The sequence below is a fragment of the Mercurialis annua genome, linkage group LG2 (assembly GCF_937616625.2).
Source record: "Mercurialis annua linkage group LG2, ddMerAnnu1.2, whole genome shotgun sequence".
Lineage (NCBI taxonomy): Eukaryota > Viridiplantae > Streptophyta > Magnoliopsida > Malpighiales > Euphorbiaceae > Mercurialis > Mercurialis annua.
The window spans coordinates 47535188-47542116 of NC_065571.1; positions in this window are offsets into that span (position 1 = coordinate 47535188).

A 6929-nucleotide genomic window follows, 5' to 3' on the forward strand; every position below is an offset into this window, starting at 1 on the left:
ATCTAATAGGAGATGTGGATAAAAATAAGCCACATAAGCTCTTAAACAACTGGAAACACTATCACCTTAACTGAGACAGGTGTCAAGAAGCCCACGGTCAATTATCTCCTTCTCTAAAAAGTATAAGGGTATTTTTGGAAGGAGAAGCAACAACTGTTCCAAAGTTGCTTCTCCTTTAGAAGTTAAATATAGATAAATTAGATTTTTTTATAGTTAAATTTATCTTAAATTTTATATAGTACTATCTTTTCAAAATAGTAATATGTTTCATTAATAGAAACAGATTGTGTATACATCATGCATTGACAAATCAATGTATTTTTTTTATATAAATAATATTTAAATTATTTATAAAATGATTGAATTGACAACATTTTGTGATAATTTTTAATTGTAATTTAATCTGTAATGGGGTGCTAAAAGAATCAACTTGAATTTTTTTATTAATTTTTTGAAACTGAATTATTTTTAAACTAATTGTAAGATCATAGTTCTATTAAGGCTTAATCAAAAAAAAACCCACCTTTTAACCCATTTTCAAATGCACCATAACGTTGCAATTTTATCAGTTGCACCCTAATTCGCACCTTTGGTTTTCAATTCCACCCTCAAGTAATAAATTGATCTCTTTTTCATTTGAAATAAGTTAAAATAAGTCATCCTTTTTTAACTTTTTATGTGGAAAAGAGTTCAAACGAGTATTTTGTAAGGATTTTTTTATGAATTTTTCCAAAGTGAAAAAAGTCCAATTTGATTTTGAGGGTGGAATTGAAACTCAAAGGTGCGAATTAGGGTGTGATAAAATTGCAACGTCAGAGTGCAACTGAAAAGGGATTAAAAGGTGAGAGTTAATTCTTCTCTTTTTCTCTTTTCAATTCTCGACCAAACCATCTTCAGTTGAGCACCGCATGGGACTAGAGGTTTTTTTAAAATATTTTGGCCAAATAGAAAAATCACCTTTTTTAATTTTTAAAATCATATGTTACCATGTCAATAAATATAATAAAAAAGAAAAGTTAAAAAAGTGCGTTAAATAACTTTTTTTAGGTCTCATCCGGTCTTTAAAATTTCGTCCTTATTAATTCGGATTCGATCTGTGTCGTATATTTGGTATGGTGGGTGAGTCTATCAGTGAAAATTTTCTGCATTCACAAAGACTTATATCCGAAATTTTGCTTAACCAGTATCAAACCGCTTATCATTTAGACTAATTTCATTGATAGTGCGTTAAATAACATTGTTGTAAGTATTTGGGAGGAAACCAAAAAGAAGAAGTCAAATTGGGCACATCATGTTGACCTGTCAAACTTTTGTCATTTACTCAGAAACTCGAGCATGTTGGACACGCAATAAATTACTAATAATTGCACGATATTTGGGCGTCCCCGTGGAGCAGCATTTTTGTTTAGGCATTATTTGGGTTGGATTGATAGCTTTTTCAGGATTAAAATTTAGATTTAATTATTCGAAAACTAGACAAATTTTAATGTATTTTGTAGTATGAACGACTTCTAATTTTAATAGTATTGGACATTAATTTTTATATTTTTACAATTTTGAATATCGAATATACTTGAACAGTGTTTATTTCAATATATAAATCAGTATTTTTAATTAAAAATTGCCGAGTGTTTGAAATTACAAAATAAAAAAGAATGACAATTCATGTATTAAATTATAAAAAAAATCTATATTAAAATTGTAAAATATGCAGTAGAGTGGCCCTTGGGACGACTAAGAAAGTGCTGCCCCTTATATAAACCTAGAAAGTACCAGACAAAATAATTATCAGGGGTTTAGGTTGGATATTTCAGAACAACTGAGAGTTTATAGCCTCATTCCACAGAGCACATATCGGGCGTCCAAGCCATTGAATCACTCTCAGGATGACTAAGAGTTTATAGTTTCATTTCACGGAGCACGCATCAGGCAGTCTGAACCCTGCCGATGACCTTCAGGACAACTGAGAATACCTACTTTCGGTCAGATATAGAATAGACCAGAAAGAGAGGGCCATGAAGCCAAAGTCATGCACCACGACTGGTAAAGCTCAGACTAGAGCATTACCAAACCACCGGCGAGCGAGCACCTTCAATGGTGGACAATATCTTTGTTGCTTGTCAAATAATGAGTTACTTCTTTAACAAGAATTGACATATATACTCTGTCAATTTCCGTTAAAGAGGGGCAAACTGTAGACACCTATTTTCCGGACAGGTAAAAAGTGATAAAGGACTGAAGCGTACAATGATGATTTTCAGAGAAATTCGTCTGGGTGACGAGCTATCGATTCGTTTGTTTGAATTCAAGCAAGCGTGGTCAGTGCACAACTCTGAACTTGAGGGTTTAAAATATAATTAACCTTTAAATAGCATATAAAAATCCAAAAAAATTGTAGTCTAAGTCTAAGAAATTGGACTAATTGCAGTATCTTATAAATTTATGCGCTAATTTGTAAATTTGATGGACTAAAATTGCCATACCAAACCTACAGGGTCCCAAAAGCTTTCGTCAACACTTTTGAACACCAAAAATAACTTTTAATCATAGTTTACTTAGCCTACAAGAATAAATACGAATGATTAAAAGATAATAATTTAGCTTAATCCTAGTCCTAATAGGTCTATCACCTCACACTCCTAATCCTACCATCTCACCCACTTGCAGAAATCTTGTGTAAATCAACAACTAGCTAACCCTAAGCTACCTCTAATCACTATAAATAGACTCTTAAGACAGTTTAGCCAGAGGTCGACAATTAATCATCCTAGAAAAGCACATAAATCCTAAAAACACATAGTGTTTGCCGAACCACACACCACACAAACGCACACACACACAAAAACAAACTAGTCATTCAAACAGGCTAGAAATGCTTCAATCACTCAAGAATGCCCTGCAACGCACTAATTCGAAGTTGGATTCCACATACGGATCATTAGAACACGAGTGAAGGACTCATCACGGTACTTCTGAGGACCCATAATACTCCTATTATCACTTCTAATGCTTTTGTAAATTATAACTGTTAATTTGTGTATATTAGGATGCATGTTTAGCTTATTCTGTCCATTTTTGCGAGAAACTGCTAAAACTGCCACAAACTGCCATAATTGTTTAGTTCATCATTCTTTCCATGATGCCATGAAAAACTGATTAGAAACATGTTATTAGTCCGTTTTAATGTGTTTTGTAAACCAATATCCTGTTTCAGTTTCAATCTCGATACTTAAAACGCATGATAGGATGTGTTTATATTTTTATTGCCATGAACGTTCTCTTGTTCAAATTGCTATGATTTCCCATAAAAGACATATCCTTTAGCTGATTTAGGATGTTTTACTAGCTGTATATTAATTGTAGTGCATGCCAATGTTCTTTTTTGTTTGTTTTGATGTGTTTCGGAGTGTTTTTGCATGAAATCTCGAGCCAAACGACGAACTGCAACTCCCCCGAGAATCGACGCTGCCGATGAACATACAGCCGCCGCCGCCGCCATTGTGGAGTGGTGCGGGCGTCACTCCCAGTGGCGCCGTGGTGCATCTTAATTCCTGAACCAGAATTGACTCCTAGATCTCAAACTCTAGTTAGAACTCATTTTCATGTTTTCGGATTCATTTGAACTCGGAATTAGGTCCGTTTGAGCCCACATGTACATAATTAGTTGTATAATTGATATATGTGTTGTAATGGGCATGTCCCAATTTATTTCGGGTCTCAAAGCCCAAACTTGTAATATGTCAAGCCAACCGGGCCCTAAAGCACATAACCGACAAAACCAGTAACTTCCAAAATTTATTTCGAGTTTGTTAAACTTCAAATCGACCCCGGTTTGAACCAGTGGATCCGTATTGACGACACAAAGAACTTTTGTGTTTTTATCGAGTTTCGACTCCAACCACCTCGATGGCTAAACCGCATAGAGTGCCAGACACTCTAATCTACAAGGTTTAAAAGTATTATAACCTTATATGTATATCCCTGCGTAGTGTGTATGCTGATAGTGTTTAAAAACTTTTCAAAAGCATGACAAATCCAATCATCAACAGGCTAAAGGACTAATTATGTTAATTTAGTAATCAAATCCAAACAAATCTAGTAAATCACCTAGAAATCATAGGATTGCCACGAAAATAAATAGAGGTTGTATAGGATATAATAAAAATAAAAATAATTACACCTAAAAATCTAGTTTTAGGCTTTGTGTATGTAAAACGAGCCAGACTAGCTATTGTCTATTACATGATAAAAACCACCAGAGTTAGATGTATGTTTAGGAGTACTTGCTACTTATCTCACATGTCAAATTGAGTCATATGTGTGTCTATATGGGCCCCTTTGCCGCTTTCGTTCGTGTTTAATTTTCTGTAAGTTATATCATTAACTGCATATATACCGAGATGAGCATATGTCTATTAAAGAACAACGCAATCGATAAGTCAAGTACACGAGTTTCGGTAGAATGTTCACAAACCCAATCTTTCGATCCGGTGTACGATAATCTCACTCATAACCGAATGAGGTTATCCAGTCGATAGAAAAGATATTTCCTAGCCGAATTAGGTGACAAACTCCATATTTTTCAAAGCTTTTTATAATAGAAATCTGTCATAAATCTGGGCGAACGGTCCTCAAAATCCGTTTAGCTCACAATAACAAAAAATTAACATTTTGCATCAAAAAGTAAGAAATGCGACACACATGTGATGGAAAGAGTAGTCACTATATAATAAATGGATTAGTATAAATCCTTTTCATAAAATAATACTAAATAATTATATAACACACACAAAAAATATTTCAGATTGAAGGACATAATTTTTAATTTTATTGTTGGAAATAATTGTTTTATAACGGCCAAATGCATGGTCCTTTTCCTCTTACCAATCTCAGCATAAAATCAATCAAGATCTAATTAATACAATAACCATATATAACTAAAAGATCTTAATACTACATACTAACATATAACTATAAATAGAAAAACAGTACTAAAATAAATAGAAAAACAAATTACATAATTTATAATTTTTAAAAAATATTTGAAAATGAATTTATATAAATTAATTAAAATATTTAGTACCAAATATTTATTTTTGATGAAATCATTCTCATTAATTACATAAATGTCAATATATAGTATACAATGTTTATTTTAATTTACTGACTGATGTATATTTTATCTTGATTACGAGCATTTTACTGGCATACATGTTCAAAAAAATTAAATATAAAAATAATAATTTTCAAAATTTAAAATTAATTTGAAATGTTTATTTTTCTTAATTTCTAAGTAATTTGTTATATTACAGTGAAAATTTTAAAATTGCTACGCGTCCAAGTTGGCGTTTGTGTTGACTGTAGCCGTTACTCACAATAAAAACGCCACGTTTAATCAACCACCTCTTACCCAATGCGCGTTCTGCATCTTACTCATGAAATAGAGGAACAAACCACAAAAAAAAACATCCTCCAAATTTTAATAAAATGTATATTTAGTACTTATAGTGCTCAACTCTTGCAAATTTTACTCAAATAGTTGGTATTTTTCATACTTTTGAAGGGAATACGTTCGCAATAATTTATCAATCGAGAAAACATTTTAAATTTAAATAAGCATGAATCATTTATATATCATTCTTAATTTATAGTTAAATCTAATTTATCAAAAATTTCCACCTCATAAATACATAATCAATTACAACTGAAAAATTACATGTTTCATTTATATAGAATATAATTTAAAATAGGGTTAAATGCAAATTTATACACCAACTTTGACCTAATTTGCAATTACAACATAAACTTTTAAACTTGGCAATGTCAGTAATGAACTTTACCCTTTTGGCAAATCGATTCACCGATTATTTTCCAGGACAATTTTGCTGAGTTGGAAGCCGGAAAGAACACGTATACTGACACAATGGATTTCAGTATTTACCACGTAATTTGGCACGTTTGCAAATGAAATCACAAACTTTAGCGTAATTTGCAATTGCAACACTAATTTTAAAGTTTTAACAAAAACAAGCATCAATTTTTATTTTTTGGCAAATTGAAACACCGTTTATTGTCTAACTTGTCAGCCTACGTGGCAATTTCGACTTCCAACTCAGCTGAAATGTCCCGGAAGAATATCGGTGTATCGATTTGCCAAAAGTGCAAGGTTCATTACCGACATTGCCAAGTTTAAAAGTTTATGTTGTAATTGCAAATTAGGTCAAAGTTGGTGTATGAATTTGCATTTAACCCTTTAAAATATATAAATAAATTGAATATTTTATTTATTTATACGATTATAAACTCTCTCTTTTCGAACATCAAGAAAAACGATTAAGAACCTGAAACGTTCAGGTCACTAGATTTTCATAAATTTGAACAAATCGAACACCCGATTTAAATCAAACACTATAATCTTTATGTTTCAAACCAAACTATATAACCATTTTCAATTCTATTTTCGGCGAAAAATGTTGGCGCCTCAATTACCGATGAATTTCGTCACTAATTACAAAATTATTGTCCGTCGCTAATTTGTAGTTTTCTAAGTAGTGTTTAGAAACTGATCGTCCGGCTTTCAACTATTATTATCTCAAAATATTATATCAGTAATTCTCTGATTTATCACGAATTTGTAGACATCAGTCAAATGCAATTTAAGCGTAAAATTTAAATATAATTCTAGATTTCTCTTAATATATATTCTCAATAAACTTGAATTTAAATAATTTTAAATTTATATCTACCATAAAAACATAAATAATTTGAATAAAAGTTAGTCGACTCAAAAATTCAAAACATCAAGTACCAAATAGAAATAACAACAAATCCGAAGTACAAATCAGCACTTAAACCAAAAAGAAACTTCTCAGCACTAACCGCATAGTCCTACTACTTCCTTACCATCCGCTCCTATATAAACACTCCAA